General features: G+C 36.7%; 1 long non-coding RNA gene and 1 other non-coding gene across 2 annotated transcripts in view; both read right to left on the bottom strand.

Annotated features, from left to right (window-relative positions):
• LOC145722574 (uncharacterized) overlaps nt 1-26,109 on the bottom strand; it is a 365,423-nt gene that overhangs the window by 75,859 nt on the left and 263,455 nt on the right. The gene's annotated exons all lie outside the window — the stretch shown is intronic.
• On the bottom strand, nt 20,147-20,276 carry LOC115939676 (small nucleolar RNA SNORA63). Its single transcript, XR_004074450.1, has one exon. It is a non-coding gene; the product is annotated as a small nucleolar RNA SNORA63 (small nucleolar RNA).

Genomic DNA, 26,109 nt, shown 5'->3' with positions numbered 1-26,109 from the left:
GGCAGCCTGGAAGGAAAAAGATGGGAAAATGAGAAGACAGTCTGAAGCAGAGGCATATGGATAAGCACAGGGAAAATGGCACAGAGGGGAAAGATCTTTGTATTACCCATTAATGCCAACCAGAAACTATTCACCACAGAAAGGCATTAAATACTCAGGTAGATAAAATGTCGACCATTCAACATTAGCCGGCCTTTATCTGCAACCACCCAGTACTGACGCAATGAACACATGAACCAGCTGTTCAGTGGCAAAGATAAAGGCTGTGGATGTGCCTAATGACAATGACTCCCTCTTATCAAGGTTGATCTAGCTACTGCCACTTCAGAACGTCCAACTTCCTAGCAACAGAAACCAGTGTGAACCCCTGGTATGGTACTATTCCTAGAAGAGTCCTATCACTTGGTAACAAATTAATTACATTTGGTCCCTTCTGTTCTAAAAGAGTCAGCGGTTCATGCTCACTGGAATACAGAATTGCCTTTCCTGCCCACAAGGCCTCACTATACCATGCAACATAGCACTAACCTCTCCTTCTAAGTTCACCCTCAGGAAGCAGGCCCACCAGAGCCCTGGAAAAGCTGCTTCCCAAATGTATATGGAGAAGTGGATCAATGCAGTGCAAAGTATGCACTGGGGACAGAGATGTAGCACTTGGAAGCTTCTTCAAGAAAGGACTCACTGCCCAGCAATGAAGAGTGTGGTTAGCTGACAGCCTCTAGCTTTTAGCTTCTCTAACATCCACCTCAATCACTAACCTTGATTATACAAATTTCAGAGCAGTTCTTAGTCGATGATTGAGCAAAGCAATAGTAAATGACAGCATACTCTTCTTGGGGTGGCCCCCAGCCAATGAACAAGTCATGATACAGGGCCTCACTATTTCTACACATAGCAGACTCCTCTAATGGACCATCTTTGCTCTAGACTCATTGGGCTGTCAGCTTGGACCGCAATCTGATAACTCCTCCATCCGCCTCCTTCCATTCTTCCTCTCACAGGTATTAGTCTCCAATAAAACTTTGCACTCCTAACTCCAATGTCAGAGTTGTCCTGGAGAGCCCAAACAGTGACACCAACCACTGAGAACCACAAATGGGTTCTGGCAGTGAGGGCAAAAGTGCCTTGTATGGTAAGAGTGGGAAGTTGAAAGGTAGAGAGCTTCCTATAGAAATGAAGCACTAACCATAGTTCACATTGGAACAAAGATTATATTTTTTTACAACACGTGAAACTTTGTTAATCAAATTTAAAGTCTCATGCAGAATTTAGAGAAAGAAATTTTGAACACCTAGATAAAAGTTGGAGTTTTCTAAAAGAGAGATTTTGAACTCCAATAATTTTCTTTGCTTCCTCCTAATGCAAACTTTTGTGCTGTCTATAAATTACATGTAAATATCTCACCCTAGCCAGTGTGATTTTATGTGTGTGTTTATATATATAAATATATACACACTATATACACTGTGTGTGTGTGTGTATAAATACTATATGCTAATTGAACTTTAACTCTAGGGGTAGTCATTTGTCCTATTCAAGAATCCAAAATCCAAATCATTTTTATCATATTAAAAAGTCCAAAGTCCTTCTACACATGCTTTTCCTTTTCTTACCTGGCTTGATAACGCAGCTTTGTCAATTTGCATACCACATGTCAAAACTGTGTTTTTACTAAATTAATGGCTTCCTTGTTAGGTGAATAAATTACATATTAGCTTTCCCTAGTTAAATCAAAAGCCATTCAAGAAGAGTGAATTGGGTAAAACTATTTTACAGCCGGTCTCCTCCTATACTTTCATGAACAGGATATAAAAACCTTGCAATGTCTGTCCCCTTTCACCTTGGGGATGGCACTTGAGGTTGAATCCCTAGATCATCCGGCTATTAATTTAAGAGGATTTTTGTTGGCCTAATGCTTACACTCAGAAGAGCAGAGTTCCTCCTCTAAAATGTGTTTCCCTCAAGTGACCTTTCATGCAAGGTAGTAGGTAGAATTCTAAAAAGAATATAAATCTGGAACTTCAGGTTTATGGAATGCGTTGTATAAGCTATTTTTTGCTTGCTTACTAATAATTTTTAGCTCGGTAATTGTCTGTATCTGTTGCACATCTTTGTCTGAAACCTGCTTTCATCAAACCTTGGGGGAGATTGGTGGGGAAGTAGCTAACATACACTTACTTTAAAAATTTCAGACTACCATTATATACTCCCCACAAAACTAAGAGTTGTTCATGAAAAGATTAGCAGTTTGTAATAGAAGTCTGCTGGCACCTACTTATACAAATCTAAGATGACTAGAGAAAGAAGAAACCCTTGATATGATTGATTTCAATGATGTAACAAATCAAAGATCCAATAATTGCATTGAAAAACATTAATAGGCTTGGAGCTTTCTGAGTTTGGAGAATATTAAATACTTTACATAAAAAGATGGTGAAATCTATATGGACATAGGACTTAACGCAGTGAGATATTTTTAGAGAATATTGCCAATGTAAATACATCATTTTTAACTAAATTGATCTAAAATGGGTTAATCTATTAGGGCAGTGTTTGCTGACTTTAAAAGTTAGTATAGTCAAATCCTAATATACACATACAAATATGTTTTAAGTATATTTCTAGAGGGCGCCTGGGTGGCTCAGTTGGTTAAGCAACTGCCTTCGGCTCAGGTCATGATCCTGGAGTCCCGGGATCGAGTCCCGCATCGGGCTCCCTGCTCTGCAGGGAGTCTGCTTCTCCCTCTGACCGCCCCCCCTCATGTGCTCTCTCTCTCATTCTCTCTGTCTCAAATAAATAAATAAAATCTTAAAAAAAAAAAAGTATATTTCTAGAATAATTTTGAGATCTAATTGTTAATCTTAAAGCTGATATTTAAAAATAACTAAATAAAATGTCTTTTAACTCAGGAAAGAAATATTGCAAAGCATGTCTGCAAACTATCACAGACTTATAATAAGAAAAATTTCTATAGTTTTCTTTGGTGTCTCAGAAATGGGACCATTAACCTGGTGGGTCATAAATACTCCAACAGGAGGGGTTCATTCAATAACCCTCTGGCAGATCCTAAATTACTGTAATCTGTGGTGAGAACAATTTAATGAGGAGGCCATGTGAAAAGCAATTACATCCTAGTTAGTATTTCTAAGGCTATGAACAATGATAATATAAACAAATCTAGATAAAAGCTCTAAGTTTAAGGAGTATATAATAAGCCAGTTAGGAGTTTTCTAAAAGACAGATTTTGAACAGTTTTATTACAAGTTCTGAAAGTTAACAACTGATAAAGTAAGTGTATTGATAAAATAACACTAAATACTTATTTTTTACTAATATCACATTTTGGTAACTGTTGTACATTTTAATAAGTCTAGACAGTATGTAATTTGAAATTAGAATGTACTCACTTTTACTAAACCAAAGTCAAAGGATGTTGTAAGTGTACATATATGTATACATGTGTTTAATTAAAACAATGTTCAAACATAAAGCAATTAATATGGATTCTATGAAATTAACACTGAATATCCTAAAAGTCTTCAAAGTTATGTTATTGATTATCTTTGGGCATGAAAAGGTTTGCTAGAGGCAACAGAGCTCTCTTGGAAGTTTTAAGCTTTTGCAGACTGTTGGCGGACAATTTAATTTTCTGTCAATACAGTCTATGATGCATATATATGGCATGTATAATTTATTTTTGATATTTATATTATACATGCATAGTACACTTATGATGTATATTCTGTTAATACAGTATACTTATAGTAAGCAATATAATGATAAGCCATATAGTAAGATGGTTACTCAAGGGATTCAGAACCAGACACCCTTGTTCCCATCTGATATCTGCCCCTTACAGATATAGGTGACTTGAACAAGCACATTAACTCCTCTAAAATCTGTTTTCTCAGAAATAACAGAGATAAGAATAGTACTAACATACAATGATTATACAATGTGAATAAAGTAAAAATGCATTATAGAATAGTACTAACATCATAAGGTTCTTACGAGGATATTAATAAAGTACTTCACAGAATGCTTTACAAAGTACTAATTTCTTAATAAATGTGATATTATTATTATTACTATTATCAACCAAGGACCCACTCCACACAGAGAACCACATGATGCAGAAAATTAGAATAAGTAGATTTGGCTCATGCCGTCAAAGTGTTTTAAAAATCAAGTCAATGGTCTCTGGCAGCACATTTATTAAAGCGGAACAATATAGAGGAGATTGGCATGAGTCAGCATAAAGATGCCACAAAACTTCATGAAGCATTTTATGTATGTCAGAACCCTGATTGATTCAACTGCAAAGATAAAACAGAAACTAGAAATTTTATTGTTTGTCTCAAAGATCAGAATATCGGCTACAAGATTGAAAAGAGAGGTACTGTGAGATGCATATATAACAGTGACTGGATGAGTTCTTTGAAAAGCATCTCCAAGACGTTAGCTTTTCCTTTGAGACTACAAATCAAAAACACAACTGACTGGCTCTCTGGATTAGCTGTAAATTGTGAATATGGACACAGTACTGAAAAATACAAATTTTTGGCACATGAGAATACAAAAAATGTTGACAATGCAGCTTAAAAAACAAATTTAAATGTAAATATTCCTGATTTTGAAGCTGGTATAGTGGTTTTGGCTAAACATCAGTTTTGTTGCCCTGATGATTATGCGGAAATCCCTAATGCAATTTGCTTTTTACATTCGGAGTGTTTATATCAGATGCAGTTGATCAGTTTAGAAAAGTACATTTAGATTTTGATCCAGGAGATGCATTTCTTCTATCATTGCATGAAGAACACAGAACACAAACAAAAATTAATGAAGCCATTATAGCTGTCCAGGCAATTATTGCTGATCCCAAGACAGACCACAGACTGGAAAAAGTTGGAAGATGAACATTTTAGGATTTCAGCTTCTCACTTAGTATAGCCAGAGCCTACGCACAATTCTGGAATGTGTAAAGAAATCAGATGTTAGTTTTTCAGGAAATGAAACCCCATAAATCTGACCAGATATTTGCCATTTTGGGGTGTTTTTTTAATCTTCTAATAAGTATTGGGGGTAAGTGAGGAGTCAAATTAACAGACAAAATGCTACGTATACAAAGATGTTGACTTTATCTACAGTAGCTAAAGTTGAGAGACCTTCAGGGTTAAATAATTTTTTGATGTAAATTTATTGATACATACTTATTTTTATTTGAGTACAGTTGACACACAATGTACATTAGTTTCAGGTGCACAACTTAGTGATTTGACAAGTTTATACCTTATGCTACATTCACAAGTGTAGCTCCCCTCTGTCCCGTTACATCACTGTTACAGTATCATTGACTGTATTCCTTATGCTCTCTCTGCTTTTTATTCCCATGACTTCACTCATTCCATAACTGGAAGACTGTCTCTTCACCCATTTTGCTCAACCTTCCATCTGGCAACTCATGGGACAATAACAACTCACTGAACTGCTTATAACCCCATCCTGACCTCTTGTAAAATGCCAGTAATAAAGAGAAAACCGCCTGCTGGACTATGTAATATTCCACTGCACCTCCAACCAGAAAGTAGTTAGTACTTTTACGTATTCTGAATCAGAATTCTCAGGACAATTCTTTGGGACAGGGACCATACCCTCACTTTGACTTATGAGGAAAGTGAGTTCAGAAAGACTTGGTGAGGTTGTACAATGCGCTCAATGTCATGCAGCTGGTAAGTGACGAAGCTCGGATTTCAGCCACATCTGCAAAGCCCAAACAATGCCCCCAGCACATTTCTAAACGACATGTTCTCTCCCTAAACATTATTCTTCAACTTCCTTTTTCTGCTGCATAAACCACCATGTTAAAATTCTTGATATCATTTCCTTCCCCCTACACATCAGTAATCTTTTATTTATTTGTCAGAGAGAGAGCACAAGCAGAGGGAGAAGCAGGCTCCCCGCTGAGCAAGGAGCCCGATGTGGGACTTGATCCCAGGCCCCTGGGATCATGACCTGAGCCGAAGGCAGACGCTTAACTGACTGAGCCACCCAGGTGTCAGTAATCTTTTAAATAACTCTTGTATCTCCCCTCCTCCATCAGTCTCCCACTTCAGCAATCCTTATTACCTTTGTGCCAGGAAACTGCAATCCTTCTATTTCTTGGCCTATTGACTCTAATCTTTGCATACCTCCAGTCCGTTCTATGACAATCTCATCAGTGTCCAGTCAAACCCCTCCAGTGGCTCAGTTTCCTAAACCCCATCACGCAAAGGCTGGAGTCCCTTATTTGTTGTCCAAACCCCCACTTCTTCTGTCTCCCGTCAATCTTATCCTATTTCCTCATTCTGGAATTATTCCCCGTTTTACCCAATTCTCAATCTCCTCAGGTAAATATAAATACCTATAAAGGTTTAAAGGAATTGCAGTCACAATGGGTGTCTCCAGATGGTAGGTGAGATTATGTTTTTCTCTTTTTTACACTCCAAATTGTATATAATGCGCACTTATTATTTTCATCACTTAAAATTGTTATTTTTAAAAAATCATGCATGCAGGAAAAAATGTATTACTTGCAAACAGAGAGGTCCCAGGATACCTACTCATCTATGGGCATTTGAATATACAGTGCATGGAAGCAAAAATGACATTCAGTATACAGTGAGCCAACTAGAAGTTAAAAAGAAAGGTTGACTGGAGCCACCTATGTCTTTTTAAAAAGATCTCACTGAAAGCTAAGGCATGCCTAAAAGCATATGTCAATTGAAAAAAATTTATTCTGGATACCACAATGAGATCATCCTGTTGAGAGGCTCTGGAATGTGAAAAGAGAAGAGTAATTGGTTTGTTTGCAAGAACCCAGCATGGGATACCTACTGTGGTTAGAGGGCAGGTCCCAGAAAGGAATTTTTTCTGGGCATAGTGGTTTCATACATAGACTTGAGAACAATCTAAAGGAAACAGATTTGGTTGCTCAACTATAAGCACAGAAAACAATCCAATTCAGCTTACACTTTATGGAGTCAATAGAAAGGTGTTAGACAACATCAGAGTGCAGATGAGGAGAAAGGGCAAACTGGACAATACTACAAGGCTATTCTTACTGCTGTGCCCTCCCAGATATACATCAGGGAAATTTGCCCAAATGATCATAGGTTAAAATCACAACTGTAAACACAAAATGAGAAATACTACATCTGGCTATCAAGAACAATTACATAACATAATAAAATTTAAAAAAAAAAAAGAACAATTACAAGCAGTTAGATGTTACAAATGAGCCAGAAAAACATATTCAAATATAAATTTGAAATGAACAGTCAGGAAATCCCACTTGAGCTCTAGTACCAAACTACAGAGCTCTAAGTAAAGCGCATGAACAAGGACTGCCTTTCAGTACATGCTATGGAGAGCAGAAAGCTGTAGCTGTGAGAATCATAGGTCTTTCTCCCTGGTTACTTTGTTTTTGAAAGAAATATAAGAAAAAGAGGCTTCTCTGCCTAAGTGCATATACAGGGTATTAGAGAACAAATATATTACAATGTATTATATTTTCATGAGGTTATACCTGAAATTTTTCATTTTGTTCTCTCCACTGGTCATGGATCCAGAAGAAAGTGGCAATATCTAATTCTATTCAGATAGTCAAGAATTTTTTAAAAAGCTAAAATTATAAAGTTTATAAAATAAAACATAAATATCTTCATGACCTTGGAGTAGAGAAAAATATGTGGGACAGGACATAAATAACACTAACCATAAAGTAAAAAAAAAAAAAAAAGATACACTGAATTTTATCAAATTTTAAAACTACTCACAAAAAATTATTAATAAAATGAAATGGCAAGCTAGATACCGAGGAAAATATTTTTAATAGATTTATCAAAGAACTCATCAATTAATAACAAAATGATAAACCCAATTTTTTTAAATGGGCAAAAGCTTGAACACACATTCACACAAAAACATGAGTGAATGAATGGCCAATAAGCTTGTGAAAAGGTGCTCAACATCATTAGTCAGGAGGGAAATGCAAATCAAAACCACAGTGAGATCTCATTACATACCAACCAGAATGCTCAAAATGAAGATGTACAATACCAAGTCTGGGCAAAAATGCGGAGCAACTGAAATATTCATATATCATTAGTGAACATGTAAAAGAGTACAACCACTTTTGAAAACTGTAGCAGTATCTAAGAAAGTGAAACATCACCTACTGTATGACTCAACAAATTCTACTCTTAGGTTTTTCCAAGATCAATAAATGGCTATGTCAAAAAAAGCCTTGTACAAAAACGTCCATAGCAGCTTTATTCATAGTAACTCCAAACCGAAAACATGGATGTGTACCAGAAGAACAGATAAACAGTGGTATAATTCATACAAAAAATTATACAGAAATAAAAAAGGAACAAACTACTAATACAGCTATAACCTGAAGAATCTCAAAGCATTTTGCCACATAGATCCAGCCACAGAAGAGTACATGCTGTATGATTTCATTTATGTGAAATTCAGAAACAAGCAAAAACAATCTAGGATAATAGAAATCAGCATAGTGGTTGCCTCTGGTAGGAGTAAGGGATATGGACTGACCGCAAGGAGGCACAGGGGAATTTTCTGTGGTAATGTAGGGGCTCCATATCTTGATTTGCTTGGTGGATGCATGAGTGTATATGTTTGTAAAAATTTCAGACTATCTCCTTAAGATCTGTGCATTTTACTGTATGAAAATTGTCCCTCAGCAAAAAATTTAATCAGAAAAAAGAGAGCTGAACAATGGACTTTAAGTGAACCAAGGCTTGTAGAAAATGCTTACAAACAATAAAAAATGCTTTTAAAGCTATGTTCTGAGTGAGAATAATAAAGAAGAGATATGCCTCTTTACTTGGCCTATTTCCACCTGCTCACCATTTCTTTTGCTTCCATCTACTTGGCAAAATTGAGTGACTTTTACACAACGGAGGACTAGGAGGGAGTTGAATCCCAAAGGAACTGGTTATTAAGCCCTGACTTTGCCACTAATGAGTTCTGTGATCTTAGGCAAGTAGCTTCACCCATGCCTGGACTTCTTCCTCATCAGTAAGATGAGGGCCAGACTAGATAATTTCTAAGGTCCTTACCATCTCTATCCTTCTGTGTGTAATTCCAAATGTGATTTCTGCAGCTTAATACAAAGAACAGCACCCAGAGTTGTATGGTGACCTAATGAAAACATTTGGCACCGTCAACAGACCTGAAATCTGGCAGATATTTTAGAATGCTGGGCTGCCAAGAAAAGCTTACCAAGGTCATAAGCCTATTCCACAATGATATATTGGTCATGCTAGTGTTGACAGCATCTCATATGATCCCCTCCCAACTGCAAGGCTATGAATGGGATCCAGGGATACCTAATTCTTTGTATGCAACCCTGTTAAGGGATTCGAGAAAAGACTTGGAAGCTGATATTAAGATCTGTTCCCAGGACTTTGGAAAACCTTTTCAACTCATCAGACCAAGCACTCAAGAAGGAACAAACAACCAATGTTCTAAATAAAAGCATTCCTGTGGGCTTAAAAAGTTGCAGTACCATTAAACAAACTCCTTTATCTAGGTTAGCCATGTTTAAGTTTCCAGAAATATTAACAGAGTTGAGTGTCCTAAATGACTATAAAAAGATGGTGGTTCTTATTCACCAGATACTAATGTCTTCTATAGATTAAAGAAGTAGCTTGCCCATCTCCCAAAGCTATATGAAACCAATACAAAACTACACTGAGTTCTGTAGAAACACTAATTTATTCATTCCTCAAGGGCATTATTTTGTACATTTCAATAATAATTGGCAGTCCTTGGGTAGCCTACAGGATTTATCACTCATCTCCCAGAGCCCTTTTAGTCTAGAGAATATCAGGGCCTTCTCTTTCCTAAGGCATTCATGGTTCATGACTAAAGAATAAAGATCATTTTTAAAGCAAATCCAAAAGTGATTTCATAAAGGGCAAAGAATTGGATGTCATATTTTGCTGTTAATCACATACGTTCATCCTGGAGGCATCCTAAAAGTAATAAATAAGTACATATATCATTTTCTGCGAGGGTTGTTTGTCTGTTCATTTGTTTGCTTGTTTTTGTGGTGAAAATAGCTTTCATTTTCTGGAATATACCCTGACTTCTCACTAATAAAAATGACTCCAAATGGATGAGAAAGAATTGGAGAGTGGAAAAACTTAAGACAAATATTTGATCATATTTCAATCTTGTGGTGTGGAAATGAGAGAGAGGCACAAAATTAGATCAAAACATACCAAGGAAGTCTGCTGATTCTTGAAGCAGGGTGTATCTCAAATTAATTTATATTTAAGTGTCCTTATTAAAAACAGAAATTCTTAATAAAAAGAAGAGAATCTGGGGGTCTTTTCATAATTAACTGTAAAAAGAGTGAATTCTCACCAAATAAAATATTCTGATCTCATATATCACAGTATGGAATCTCTACCTGAGAGCCACCTTAGGAAGGTTGTTTTTAAGTACATCGTAGTTTTGTTCTCTTTGTGCTATATGGAACTTTTCTTGGATAGCTAACTTCAGCGCCTTTTTTAAAATATATGTTGCTTTATTCAAAAAACAGGTCTAAAAACCTTACTCAAGCAGGAACTCATTCAAAGCAAATTTCTTTAAGGACTGTTCTGTTGTTCTTTTCCCCATTCTGAAGGCTGTGAGCAGCGGTAGGAAAAATCTGTGCTACTTCAGCATTTAAGTGAGGTTCAAAAGCATTCTTCAAACTCTGTCTTCCAACTGTATGCATGTGTAGAAAGAAGCTTAGTGTCTTTTCCAGGCTCTAATCACAAAGACCTGAATTTTCTTTTCAGAAAGTTTTAAGATCCTCTAGAGAATCACGGTAAGTAACGAGAGAGAGTGAATCTTAGGAACCTGAGCAGCACTAGAAGAACACCATGAACAGCATAGCCCATTAGAAGTCCTAGGACAACTAAGACTGGACATCTGCCCCAGTTTATAATGTGCTTGCTGATGAGCCCCCTCGCCCCCAAAGTACCTGAACAACAGAACGTATCATGGAGTTTTCATAGTATAGCTTATTCTCGTTATTCACGGATTCCACTATTTGCAAATTTACCAACTCACTAAAATGTACCTCTAACCCCAACATCATTATTATGGGCACTTTCAGAGTCATTTGTGGACACACACAGAGCAGCGGAAAACGAGGCACCCTCTGTGCACGTTCCCAGCTGAGGTCAACAGGCAAGACTCTGCCTTTGTTTCAGCCCTCAAAATGTGCACAGATAGATTTCTCAGGCTATTTAGTGGTACTTTCTTGTGTTTTCGTGCTTTTTGTTGATTTTGCTGCTTACAATGCTTTCTGAGCATGTGCTGGAGTGCTGTCTACTGTGGATAAGCACAAAAAGGCTCTTTTGCACCTAACAGAGAAATTGTGTCAGATAAGCTTCATTCAGACATAAGTTACAGTGCTTTCGGCAGTGAGTCCAATGTTAACGAATCAACAATATGTTAAATAAAGTGTTTTTAAGCAGAAACATACATAAAACATGGATATGTACTGACTGATGAAAGTGTTGTAACGAGAGGCTCCCAGGAACCTAACCCCGCCTTTCCCCTAGGAGCAATGATTTTGGTATTCCCTAATTCAGTGTTTGTAAAGAATTTATAGAATATATAACTACAGCAAATAATGAGGATCTGTTGTAAATATACCCTTTACAATAAAAAAAATAGGAAGAGTCTAAACTATTCTCATGCCTGGAAGGCTTATTCAACTGTTGATATGTCTTGATAGTAACAATATTTTTAGGTTGTTATTCTTTTATTACAGTTACACCCATAGCGCAAAAAAAAAAATTTTTAAATGCACACAAACAACAAAATAAATGAAAAACTCTTCATAATGCTACCAGAAAAAACTACTGCTAACATTCTGATACTTAGATTTACAAAAGAGTGCACACACATAGTGATATAAACTGATATTTTCATTTAATGTGCTATGTACATCTTTCCATCAATAAACAGTTTAATAGTTACCTGGCATATCATTTTATAGATATTACATAGTTTATTTTACTAATCTTCATATAGTATATATTTAAGTGGTTTCACATACATACACACATTTTGTTTGTGTAAATAATGCTGTAATAAATACACTTGTTTATACAATATTGTAAACTTGTACAATTGTTTCCTTGGGGAAAAAAAAGTAGGAGTGGATATTTCAGGAGTGGAGGTTTTGATACTTGTCAAAATATACTCAAAAAATTGGGTCAAATAACATTCTTATCTGAATTATGAAAATTACTTTCTTACTTTCTTACTAATGCATGCACTGGAATTCTTTTTAATGTTTTCTGATATACTCTTGATAAAAACTTTTTTACCATTATGGCTCTAACTTGAAGATTAATTCTAGTAATTTGAATATATTTTCATGTTTATTGGACAACTGTACTCATTTGTGAAATACATATGTTCTTTCTACACAGCTATTAAAGAATTCATCTTTCATTCATTAACTGGTAAGAAATCATTTTATATTAATGGATATGTTATCATTGCAAGAATTCTTTCCAGTGCAGTATTTTTTACATTGTTCATATATGTATTTTGTTTCTTTATATTTGGTGGTAAAGAATTTTTTTAACCGTCACATAGTCAAATCACTCACACTTTTTATGTTTCTGCTTTTGACATCATGCTTCTAAAATCTATAACTATTTAACATTATATTCCAGTACTAGATGGTTTAAATCTTTACATTTAATCACTTGTAACTAACAGATTAGTTCATCTGTGAGTAACTACTGGGTGGAATGAGTAATGTTGAAAATCTAGAGTATCAGTGAAAGTCTATTTCCAATTTACTAAGTTTTAATTAGGAATAGTTAAGGAATATTACTAAATAACACATTTTTAGCATCTTTCATTGAATCATAAGGGTTTTCCCCTCTCATTTCTTTATGTGATGAATTATTTAAATACCATTCCCACATACTTCAAATAAAGCAGATAATTAATATATCTGTGAATTTGATTGCTAATATCTTCTTAGGATTTTTCCATTGATATTCTTAAGTGTGTTAGGCCTTTGGTATCTATGCTTATCACATTCTTTCATTAGCAGTCTGCTGCCTTTATAAAGTGAATTGGAAAGTCTATCTTTTATGTACTGGAAACTTCTTCTGTAGATGGAAATTGTCATTTCTCTGAAGGACTGGAAATATTCATATGCAAACCACCCAGATCAACATTCTTTGGAGAAACTTTTTGACAATATTTTCTACTTCAAACATGTTCATTGTCACATTTAAATTTTCTCTTTCTCGTTTTGATATTTAGTATTTTTGTTTAAAATCAACCATTTCAATTCAATTTTCCTACTGTCATAACACTTCACTATTTCTATCTCAGCCATATTTATTTTGTCCCCATTCTTTTTCCTGATCTTTGTACTTAGATAAGTCTCCTCTCATTTTCATTAAACTTATTACTTTTATAAAATAAGCAATTTCTGGATTTTTCAATTGTAATTTTCCTTTTTTTCTAGATTGTCCTATTCTCTTCATTCCATTTTCCATACATTAGTTTTTTTTCTTTCACTAAACTTCTTGATTTGTAGCTTTCTATCCAAAAAATATTCTGAAATGTTCTTTTTGATGTTGCACTTAATCTTGGAAAAGATTCTGTCATTCATTTTTGCCACGTAGCACACTTGTCGAGAGACAAAATGATTACTCAGAGTCCAGTAATTTAGAACAAAGAGAGGCCCGAAGGGGCTGCACCGCCAGGCACCAGCAAGAAGTGCAGGCGCGGAGGTGAAGCTCGGAGTCCGAGTGGACTCTCCATTTTGTTATCTTATCACAGAATGTAGAGTACGTGGAAGCAACGAGGTTAAGAGGAAAAAACAACTCAAGAGAGCAATCATGTGAGGGGCAGCAGGGAACCGTCGGGACACATTAACTCAGGGTCTGCAGGGGATGGGAGAACTAACCTCTGCAGGCCTAGCTATCTATCTTATCCACCATCATCGCTGCTTTCAGCATGTAGTGTTCTCAGCACCGACTGATGGCAGGAATAATTGGCTTTTGCCACACACATAGAGCTGTTACCATTTTTGTGTGTTCCTGTTCTTATTGCCTCTTTTGCCCTCCGAGGTCTTGTTCTCCCAAGATTTTTTCATATAATTCATACTTTTTTCTTACTCATCTTTAAATAAGACAAAATATGAGAAGACCAATGTTCATCCACAAACTCTATGGAAGTGCCATTTTCTCTTCTCTGTACACCACGATCTAATTCACTGGATAGAGTACTCAGCTTCCAGCCCTTTCCTGATTTTCTCAGGTTCAAACGAAGACAACTTTCTGCTCTAATGTGGTGGCATTTCTGTACTGTTTATTGCCTAGTGTTCTGATACCCCAAATGAACTGTAATAAATAAAAAACTGTAATCCCAGACTATATTAGACCAGCACCTCTCTCAGAACTCCTTCCTAATGCAGAACAAAGTCTCAAGATGTAGGAACCACCACCAGTTTTTCCTCATTTCTGAGCAGTCTCTAATCTAGGATTTGAAATTGTCTAGTTCCTTAAAGAGGATAAAAAGGGAGAGCGAGCAAAGTAAAAAGGAAGATAGAGATTTATGGCAATGAGAAGTGTGCTCAGGTCCTGCTTATAAATCAGAACAAGGAGTTGGAGAGTGCCAATGTATGTAGCTACTTTATCCTGTGAGCTCTATTTTGAAAAGCAAACTCCAGAGACAACAGAGGCAAATTTGGGCTCTGCTTAATTCCCTGCAAAGGACACAGGCCTGGTGCAGGGAAACGTAAGCCTGAGACATCTTATGATTCCAGAAAGAAAGAAAGTGCTCAAAAAGAATAAATAAATAAAATGAGAACATACAAAAAGGGCACAGAAGCTATTCTAAAAGTTCCCAGTGGCCAAAGTTGAAAACAAGTTGAGCAACAAAATAAAGAACAATAGTACTGAATTATAACTCCCCCAATGAATATACATGAGACAATAGTGAAATAAATAAATATGTAAATAAATAGAAAGTAAGGACTATCCTTTAAGAAAAAATTTCAGTTAATAAATGGAGGAATAAGAGAAATAGGAAAGCACCAATAGAACACCATCATAACCTTTGCCACAGGAAAGATCCATTGATGGATGCCTAAGTTAATGAGTAGACTGTAAGTAGAAAAAGGGCAGTTGCAAAATCCCAAAGTACCTCCCACAAAATATTTAGTGATTACAAAGAAAAAAAGAGTAACTTTACAGTGGAAAATCCTGGCAACATCACTATCAATACACATTGACATCACGTGCGTCCTGTTATGATGCAGTAATGAGGGGGTATCACTGCTGTGGTATCCTTCCCAATAACCAACAACCTGAACCTAATCTTGACAAAACATCAGAGAAACCCAAAGAGATGTTGCATAATACAAGTGACCTATTCTCTTCAAAAGTGTCAGGCCACGTAATAGACTGAGAAACTGTCATAGATTGGAAGAAACCAAGGAAACACACATCTAAATGCCATGTGGGAGGCTGGATTGGATCCTGGACCAGGAAAAAATGAAAAAAAAAAAAAAACTGGTGAAATGTGTTAACTGAGTTCTGTATTTTAGTTAATAGTATTGTTCCAAGGTTAAGCTCAGCTCTAATGAGTCTTGTGGTTTTATAAGATGTTAACACAAAGGGAAGCTAGGCAAAATATATTCAGAAACTGTTGTTTCTGCAACTCTCCTATAAATCTATCTCAAATTAAAAATTTAAAAATAAACTAAATTTGATAGAAAATATTCACAAAAATTTTAGGTTTCCCTGATACATACCTAATAAAATACTAATCTGTAAACAAAATCTGTATTCACTTTGCCCTCAAAATTCTAACCATTCAAGATTGTAAAATTTCTTTCAGCCATAAGAATGTTTTCCTGCTCTGGATTTCATGAAAATAGAATCTGTACATAGGTCAGATTTTATTCAATGTCACCCTGTAGGAATTTGGGCTCAGGGAACTGGTATAAGAAAATGCTGATCCTCTGGCTACTGCTATTAATAAAGTCCTTTGTCTCTGACCCAAGATTCTCATGTGCTCTGCCAGCATCCATAAAACTGTAGCAAGTCTAACTTGCTGGTTTGTAAGAAAAGTAAAAATCTCAGACTCTTCAGAGTTCTTGACACATTCAGTTCTACTTTCTTGCACAACAGAAGAGCAACAGAGGTGTTGAAAAATCAAATGCCTAAGGTGCTTGGCAGTTAATGTAAATAAATAAAGCAAACCAGATGGAGATGTTAACAAAGTGGAGAGTTCACTCCTTGTTTAAAAGGTATAATTGCCATTCTAACTGATTATTGTAGACCCAGTGCTGCCAGATTGTCTGATTTTTCTTATGAAAACTCTTGTTAGTAATGCCTGAATTTTGAATATTAACTAATTAAAAATCTAAAGCATGTTATGAGCTCAACAAAATATGGATCAGTGCTGTCGTAGACATTGCTATCTTAGTCTACATGTGAGATGCCAAAAGACAGAGGTCTAGTGTCTTCTGTTTATGGACTGCATAAGATAATTCATTAATAAGCTTCTTATGTTTTCCTTCTCTTCAAATCAGTTCCGGGTTTATAAAATACATAGAGTAGGTGGCTTTGACAATTTGTTCTTCAGACTCACCCAAACTTTTTGAGCAACTTCTGGAAGAGAATATGACAGGAATCTACAGGGCAACAGAGAAATTCAGGAAAAAGAAATTAAGCAATAGAATTCTCAGGATGAGACCTACTTTTTGCCTCCATGATCTGTCTTTGGAGAAATAAGGGCAGCAGTTTCAGGGAAAATGAAACACTGTATTTTGTTTATTGGTTATTCAATCAGATATGCACTGCTGAGTCTTTAACATTGTGTTTTAGCTGTTCTGCATTTGCTGGCTAACGATAAAGAAAAAGTATATTAAAATAAGATGCTGGTAAGAACATCAAAGGTTGAATGAAAATTTGGGCCGCTCCATTTTGCACTATAAAAATGCCTAAATCTAGAATTTTCTCACAATTTGAATATCCTATTTTTACTGGTGCTCTTTATATAATAACCTCCATAACAAAACAGAATATTGTCGAGAATTTCATAAAAACTATTCCAGACTCTTAAACCAAAGGACTTAAAGGAAGATATATCATTCTTTTTAAAATTTTATTATGTTATGTTAATCATTCTTAATTATTACTTATTTCCAAAGCCTTAAACCCAAAAGTGATGCTCACAAAACAATAACAAACATGTGGAGAGACATGGGAAATAATAGAATTTAAAATAGATGTTATCTTAGCCAGAGAATTCATATTCAGGGAAACCAAAACTTTGGTTTTAATAAGTATCCTGTGATCTGAGTTGTGTAGCAGAACGGGCTAACCAGATGGGTTTTTTACTTTTCAAGTGCACTGTGCTCCCTCCAACCAGAGAGCTGCTATCATGCGACTCCATGAAATGTTCTTCCCACTCCCTACCTGTGCCTGATCTTGTTCAGATCTCAACTCATTTGCCCTTGCCCCAGGAAAGCCTAATTCCCTCACTCTATCCTGGCAGCCCCTGTCTACTTTCTGTAGCACTCACCACAGTTGTGGTTAGAATAATGTCCTTATTCCCACTGGGCTATAAGACCCAAGAAGATAGAACCCACTTCTGTTTTTATTTTCCACTGACTCCTCAATTCCAAGTAGATTTCTTTACATATGGTAGGCGCTCAACTCAAACTTGTTAAATCCATGAATAAACAGAGACCAGATTCTAAGGCGCTTGTCTTAAATCCCCCACTGTCAACTGACCTCAGGCAAATCACTTACTTTCTTCATCTGAAAAATGAAGAGAAAACAATAGGGTTGTTTTGATGAATATAAAATTTTAAAGATTATAAATGACAGTTACTATCTTTTTAGCCTCAGGCTGATACTTAAATTTTTATTTTGTTCTGACTCAATAGTTTCAACATAATCCCAATGCCCATAGAGGGGTCATTTGCAACTAGTAAAAATACAAACTATCCATTTGCAAAGTATATAATTCAATGGTTTTAGTATATTCACTGAGTTACACAGCCATCACCACAATTTTAGAACATTTTTATCACTCATTCCTTTTTTGTCTTAATGTAGCCACTCCAGCTTTCTTATGGTTGCAGACTGCATGATAAATCTTTCTCCATCTTATTACCTTCAGTCTGTTAGTATCTTTGAATCTAAAGTGTGTCTCCTGTAGTAGACAGCATATAGTTGAATCTCAATCCAATTAATTTTATCTTCATTTACATGAAGGGTTTTTGGATTCAGTATTTGAGATTTGTTCTGATTCAAAGAGAGCTCTTCCTAGCAGTATATGTTCCTGATTTTCCCTGGTAAACTCTCTGGTCCATGGTTTGGTTTACATCTCTGATAAAGCTACCTGTCTCCTTAAATGCTTCTCACCACAACCTCTGTTGTGAGAATGGCCTTAGACTTGAAGTTTTCCATACTCTGGTGCAAATAAAATCAATTCCTTTGAGAGCAGCTCAGGAGCTCCTTGTTTTATGGTTTGCCTTTCCCCTTGTGTACAAGTATCTGAGCCATAGCTCTGGAGCTAGGGGCAGGAAAAATGGCACGGTTCCTTGAGTGAATATAAAGTTCTATGATGTGATCAGTATAAGAGCATGGAAGCTATTTTGGGGGGAAAAATTTTTTTAGGTGGTTACTATCCCTTAAACGCTTGATAGAACTCAAAGTGAAGCCAACATGGGATTGAAGTTTTCTTTATGAGGTTTTTAAGTATAAAGTGAATTTTTCTTGAAAATATAGGGCTACTCAGATGACTTGAGTTACCACTCTTATTTTATTCCTGATATTAATTTACATCTCCTTTCTATCTAGATCAGTCTAGTTAGAAGTTTCCTAGTGATTTATCCCTTGATCAATGAGGTTTCATTTTCATTCCAGTCTAGTTAACATACAGTGTTACATTCATTCCAGGTAAACAGTATAGTGATTCATTATTTCTGAATCTATCTTATTATTTTCATCCTGATCAGTAGTCCCTAATTGTTTGTACAGGTCTTGTAAATTTTTAGTAGTCACTGTATGTTGTGGATGTTACATTGTTGAATATCTGGATTTTTTGTGTTCCTTAATAGAGTGTTGAGTTTTGTTTTGTTTTTTTTCCCAGCAGCTTACTAATTTACTTGAACATCTGTTTGATGCTTTCAAGGCTCATATTTTAACTTTGTTAGGGAGAGTCTAGGGTAGACTTCAATTTAAAACTATGTTTCCTCCTTAGAGGCGTGGTTTTCTGTGAACTCTACTACATGCCAACTTTAACAAGAACTCTTTAGTCAGAGTGAAGACTGGTCTGAACTTGAACATCATCCAACCTTGTGTGAGCTCCATAAATTATTCATTTCACCACTGCCTGGTGGTTGTTTTTACCCAACAGTTGGAACTTTGCCTGGCCTCATGGGGTCTCACTCTATGCACGCACAGCTGAGTATCCAGCCAAAGAACCAGTGGGTTCACCTATGCAGAATTCTGGAGCTCCTTCTTTACCCCCCAGTACCCTACCCTGCAAATTCTAACTGCCTCTGTAGCCTGAAACTCTGAACTATCTATCTCACTGAGAGTACCATGCCCTGTTTGAGCCCGTACTCCTGTGAAGTCCTTCCAGACAGAAAAACCAGAAGATCGCAGTACTCAGCTTGTTTCCCTTCTCCTGGGGATTTCAGTCCCTTACTACCATTGCCCAACATCTTAAAACAGTTCTATCATGTATTTTACCTGGTTTTCTAGTCATTTAAAACAAGGGCATTGGTGGATACCATTTCCTCCTTAGGCCTAAAGCAGAAATTCCTTAAATTGTGTTTTTTTGTTTTTTTGCTTTTAATTTTTTTTTAAAGATTTTATTTATTTGACAGAGAGAGACACAGCGAGAGAGGGAACACAAGCAGGGGTAGTGGGAGAGGGAGAAGCAGGCTTCCTGCCGAGCAGGGAGCCCAATGCGGGGCTCGATCCCAGGACCCTGGGACCATGACCTGAGCCGAAGACAGATGCTTAATGACTGAGCCACCCAGGCATCCCTCAAGTCAGTGTTTTACTTGGTAAACATGTCTGAGACCATGCATCCCTGGCTGTTGAGCACCATGACGGACAGGGCTAGAAAGTAACAGCTTTATTTTGAGCAGGGGGCAAAGACAAGGCAGCACTTTACAGCTACATTGTAACTAGATCCTGCATTAAATTGTGTTTTAAGAGGAATGCAGGACACAGACCATGCGGGGCCTGGCAGACCAGATAAGCAGTCTGGATTTCACTTCATGAGCCATAGAAGGGTTCCAGGCAGGGAAGGGACAGGAGATGATCTACATTTTCTAAGTATAAGTGTTAATGGAGAATGGACTGCAGACAAGGAAGAATGGGAGCAAGTAGACCAGTTAGAAGTTTCCTTCAATATTCCAATTTCTCCCAATATTGTGGTGGCTTAAACTTCTTAATAGCATGGTAATGGAGAGAAGTGCTGACAATGGAAAAATATTTGGTGATAGTTCGGATATAAGGAGTAAGGGAAAGGGAGAAATCAAGAATGGCTCTCAGGTTTTCACTGGCCAACTAAATATATGTAATTTCTTCATAAAGCAAGAACTGTGCTTTGTGATCACCCACATATTAGTTTGCTGGGGCTGCAATAATTAAGTACCACAGATTGGGTGGCTTAACCACCAAAAATTGGTCTCAATTCTGGAAGCAAAAAGTGCAAAATCAAGGTGTCAGCAGAGTTGGTTCCTTCTGAGGGTTGTGAGAGAAGGATGTGTTCCAGGCATTTCTCCTTGGCTTATAGATGGTCCTCTTCTCCCCATGTCTCCTCACGCTGTCTTCCCTATGCCTACCTCAGTGTCCAAATTTCCCTTTTCTATAAGGATACCAGTCATATTGGATTAGTGCCCACTCTTATGGCCTTATTTTAACTTAGATATATCTGTAAAGACCTTATCTCCAAACAAGGTCACATGCTGAGGTACTGGAGGTTAAGACTTCAGCATATGAATTTGTGGAGGAGAGGGACACAATTTGACCCATAAGAGTAGAAAAGTCTGAAAGACAAGACCCTAACCTAAAGTTTTCTAACTAATGACACACATCTACAAGGTCTTCAAACAAATGCACAGAGATAGCAATACAAGTTTTATTCCAAGTTCTGCTGGATACACAGTATAATATATACATTAATATTTACCAAGATGTTAAAATTTTATAGAGGATTTGATATATGATTCTGTGAGGTTTCTAAATTTTAATATGTGGTGTATGTGTGTATGTAATAGTAATTGACTCAAATATTATCTCTTGGTAACACTTAGTGCTTCTTGGTAACACTAGATTTCCAAAAACATTTTAAAAACCATTTCAGTAAGAGGTTTGTACTGGGAAGTACAGAAAACTAAGACTGTATAGTTGGGGTGGAGACAGGAAAAAGAAGTTCTTGAATACCAAAGGAAAAAATAAAATTTTATATGATAGCAAACCAAGAATTAGTTTCATGAGCAGAATCTTGACATAATAAAAACAGTTGTACAAAATCAAATAGGGAAAAAAAATCTTTCGTGAGAATGAAGAACATTAAGGAAAAGAGAACACACAAGTAAAAAGGTCACCAAATGAAATGTATCTCCCAATATTCAACGAGGTGGTGGTAGGTCTTTGAACCAATAATAGGATGATTAGCCCTATAAATTTTCCTTATACACTGGGATTATGAGTATCTTGAAAGCAGAAAATATTCTAATATGTTCTACACATGTTCTAATTTTTTAATTATTATAGATAATAACTGTATATTTGCAACTCCTCATAATCATCAGTTTGTATTCACTGGGCCAAAAATCTCTTGAGATCTCCCACTTTACAGATGAAGAAGCCTAGAAAAGGATAACTTTATCCATTAAATCAAATACAGAATCAGGTCTCTAAAATGCCAAGATACAAGACTTATGTTTGAGATTCTCATCCTGGGATGTGGGCCACCCAGACATTCTTTCCCAATACTATCTGTTTTCAAGCAATTTATATTAACCATACTTTTTTTAAAATTTATGGTACGATATAGTGAGTTCTCTATGCTTCCAAATCTATTTATTCTAAGGACACTAAAGTGTTCCTGGCTCCTTAGTCAAAGATCCAGCTCTTTTGCAATAAAAGAGACAACCCAGTTTGTGTCATGCTTATGCCTCTGAGTTTAAAATCTTTCTTCCAAAGTTCTTTAACTTTATACATGTTATTTCATTTGATTCTCATAACTACCCTTGAAGATAAGTATTATTCCTATTTTATAGTTGAAAAAATTCAGAGGTTAAGTAACTTGCCAAATCAGATGTAACTAGAACTTAAATTAAACCAGTGTATTAGTTAGAATGAAGGCAATGCTGCTAAGATGGAGATCCACTTCCCCTTTTCTTCCTTCTAGTCCCCAAACAAAACAGATTGCTTAAAGAAGGTCAGATCTACTTCTCCCATTTAATAACTCAGAGTACATGGTTCAGGGCTAGCAGGATGGCTTGCATCCTCAAAATCTACCTTTCAACTCTTGGTTCAAGAGTCTAGTTATCTCAGGGCACCTGGGTGGCTCAGTTGGTTAAGCACCCAATTCTTGGTTTTGGCTCAGGTCATGATCTTGGAGTCATGAGATTGCGCCCCCCATCAGGTTCCACACTCAGTGCAGAGTCTGCTTGAGATTCTCTGCCTCTGTCCCTCTCTCCCTCTGCCCTTCCCCCAACTCATACATGTTCTCTCTCTTTCTCTCTCAAATAAATGAAATCTTAAAAAAAAAAAAAGTCTAGTTATCTCTATTTTCCACCCATCAGGAAGGAAAATGAGGTACAGAGGTGCTAGCAATTGCTTTTTTTTAATAGGACCTCATTCCTGATCATATTCCAAGGACCAGAACCTAAATCACATAGTCATATATAGCTACAAGAGAAGGAAGAGAGGGGGGGAGGATGGAGGGAGGGAGGGAAAGAAAATGAGAGAGAGAACAAGAGAAAGAGAAAGAAAAAAGGGAGGGAGGGAGAGAGAAAGAAAGAAAGGAAAACAGAAGGAAGGGAAGAAGGGAGGAAGGGAGAGAGAAAGAAAAAGAGAAAGAGGAAGGAAGGAAGGAATCTAGTTGAGAGGTCATGCACAGGGTATGGTGGGGAGAGTGATATTATCAGAGTTGATCAGATGCAGAATGTGTTAAGGCAAAGAATTCAGAAAAAACCCACAGAGCTCCCACAGACAATGTGGGGGGAAAAAGATATGGTAACAAGGAGACTATATAGTACCTACTTTCTTACAAAATGAGAGGGTCATGAACCAAGAAGTCAATTAAGAATCTATCAAGTAAAAAATCGGGTTAAGACTGTCCTACACATGCACTATTCCCAACTACCTAGGTAACACATCCCATTTCTTGTTATTATATTCAGAACATTTTTATGTAAATAGATTAATAGTAATCAGAAGAGGATTAAGCACAAAGTCTAGTTAACTCCTGCTTGGGGGAAGATCTAGGGAGGGTTTTGAGAGTGGCTTTAGCATCTTGCAAAGGATATGACAGATAACAAGAGGCTTGAATTAGATAAGAGGGTCTACACTAAGCCTTGTGACCCTGCAACTTTCCTGCGTTCTGCACAACTCCCTCTGACTGGGTCAGGGTCAAAGTAGATACAGATTTGTCTTGCCTTCAATAGTGCCATTGCTGCATGGCAAGAAATGCTAGAAGGAGCATGTTTACGAGAGTCAAATGAGCGCTCTTATTCCAAAAACATTATGAAACATTTGTGTACTTAGGAATTTTAGAAACAAAAAATGCATACAGGAGGTAACAACACATGATCAAAGACTTTAACTTAGCTGTAGTCCAGGAGTATATTCTGAAGCAATAAGGATATAGTTGAAATGGAGCTATTTGGTGAAAGAACTTAAATACTAGGTATAGACTTGAGATTCAACAGATAATAAGGACTCTCGATAGGTTTTGATGAAGTATTGCCCAAAGCTGATGATTTTGGTAGATGCATGTACTATGGATTTAAATAAAAATAAGTGTATCGTAACTAAAATTCAAAACGAAAGTCTCCCATCTACTTTTATCTCAATTTACATTTCCTTAAAATTCTCCATTTTGATCTTCAGGATTCTTCAGTGGTATTCACAGAAGTTCTTTCCTTTCCTTTCCTTATTACTTTATCATCTATTTGGCTGTTCTCATAGCAGATCTACTCATTACCCATTTTTTATTCTTGATATACTTCCATTATCTGGTTAAGTCGCACTTCACATTGGAAAGATTCTAGATTCTCAAACTCTGTTTCTTTTCTTCCAAGAGCTCCTGAATAATCTTCCTCCAATGGAAGCAGATAAGCACTGTCCACCCAGTGGTAGGAATTACGAAGAGAAAGTTTTGCAGAGAGGTAGATGGTGGGGGTGGGTAAACCAAGATGTAGTGATAGCATGGTGGCTGCAATCTGTAAGGGCACAAATACATGGAGAGCACGCATCATGTGTTTGGAATTACACGTTCTTCTCTTCCTGGAGTTTAGAATAGATGCATCAGGCAGTGACAGCTAATTGCCTATCTAATACCTATTCTTTACTTTTTCATTAGTAACAGAAATGAGATATATCCAGAGTGGTAATATTCCTGGCCTCACTTGCAATGAAGGATAGTTTTTGTGGCTGAGTTCTGGGCAATGCGATCTAAGTTTTTACACTGGTCTTCTACAGAGGCTCCCTTAAAAGGACAACAAAGAACTGAAACATGTCTATTTTTGCCCTGCCCACTTTCCTCCTGCTGGCTGGCTGGAAAGCTCATGTGACAGTTGGACTTTCAGCAGCCACCTTAAACCATCAGGCAACCTCAGGAATAGAATCCACATGTAAAATGTGGAATGGAAAGGTAAGAGGAGACTTTGGACCCTGATGAGTTGTCACGCCAATTCTCAACTATCTACAGACTGCTCTCACTTGAGAGAGAACTAATTCTCTAGCTTGACCAAGTCACTTTAAGGTTACTATTAAATGCTGTGGAACTAAATCCTAACTGATACAATCAAGTTAAATTCTTTTCACTAAATGATCCTGGGGCATGAGAAGTGGGGAGGCAATAATATTAACAAAGATGTGACCACATTAATGATAATGATTTAAGGGTTGAACAAAACCAGGTTATTATAACTTGTAATATCTTCTAGATCTTATTTGTGTGGTATATTGTCAAGGTTACTCATACCCTTAATTTTATCTTACGTTTCCTTAGAAGGATAGTTCTCACTCTTCAGAGGCCATTTTTATTCTATCTACTTTTCAGCACCATTATACAAATAAAAGATGGAAATAGGGAAGAAAAATGTTCAAAAACTATTTTTGCACTGAGAAAAAATATTTCATTTTCCTTGTTTTGTTACTGCTGTTGTGGAGAAGGGGTTACTTGCTATTTTGTTTGGGGGAACAGTTGAGAAACCAACATTATCAGGTTCAAAAAATAAATTAAAGTTTAACAGAAAATAATTCTCAAAGAGCTATACCATTTTCTTTACAAAAACATATCCAGAATGCAGTGATCAGAGTTTTAATCAGCACTTTGTGACCAAAGAATCCAGCTGGATTCCCACTGTCCAAACAGGAAATTCACTTCTCAAACATCTTTTGGTCCTCAAAGTAAAAACAGAAATAATGTAACACTGTTACGTCCAGAAACTGCAAATACCTGCAAGATTTGGGGCAAGAGGGGAGGCATGTGATCTCCACGTTTTGAGCTGTCACCCATGAATTAAATGTTTCCAAACAATTTTGAATAAATAAAAGATATCAGGGAAAGGAGGCGGAGCAAGATGGCGGAGGAGTAGGAGACCTGGGTTTCGTCTCCTCTCAGGAATTCAGCTGCATAGGGATCAAACCATTCTGAACACCTACAAACCCAACAGGAGATCGAAGAAAGGAATAGCAACAACTCTCTGAACAGAAAAGCGACCACTTTCTGGAAGGTAGGACGTGCGGAGAAGCGAATCCGAGGCGATATTCGGGAGGATAGACGGCG

The sequence above is a fragment of the Leptonychotes weddellii genome, chromosome 7 (genome assembly GCF_054177405.1).
Source record: "Leptonychotes weddellii isolate Sample4059 chromosome 7, ASM5417740v2, whole genome shotgun sequence".
Classification (NCBI taxonomy): Eukaryota; Metazoa; Chordata; class Mammalia; order Carnivora; family Phocidae; genus Leptonychotes; species Leptonychotes weddellii.
The sequence above is the reverse complement of the archived record's forward strand: the minus strand, read 5'-3'. Positions and strand labels throughout refer to the sequence as shown.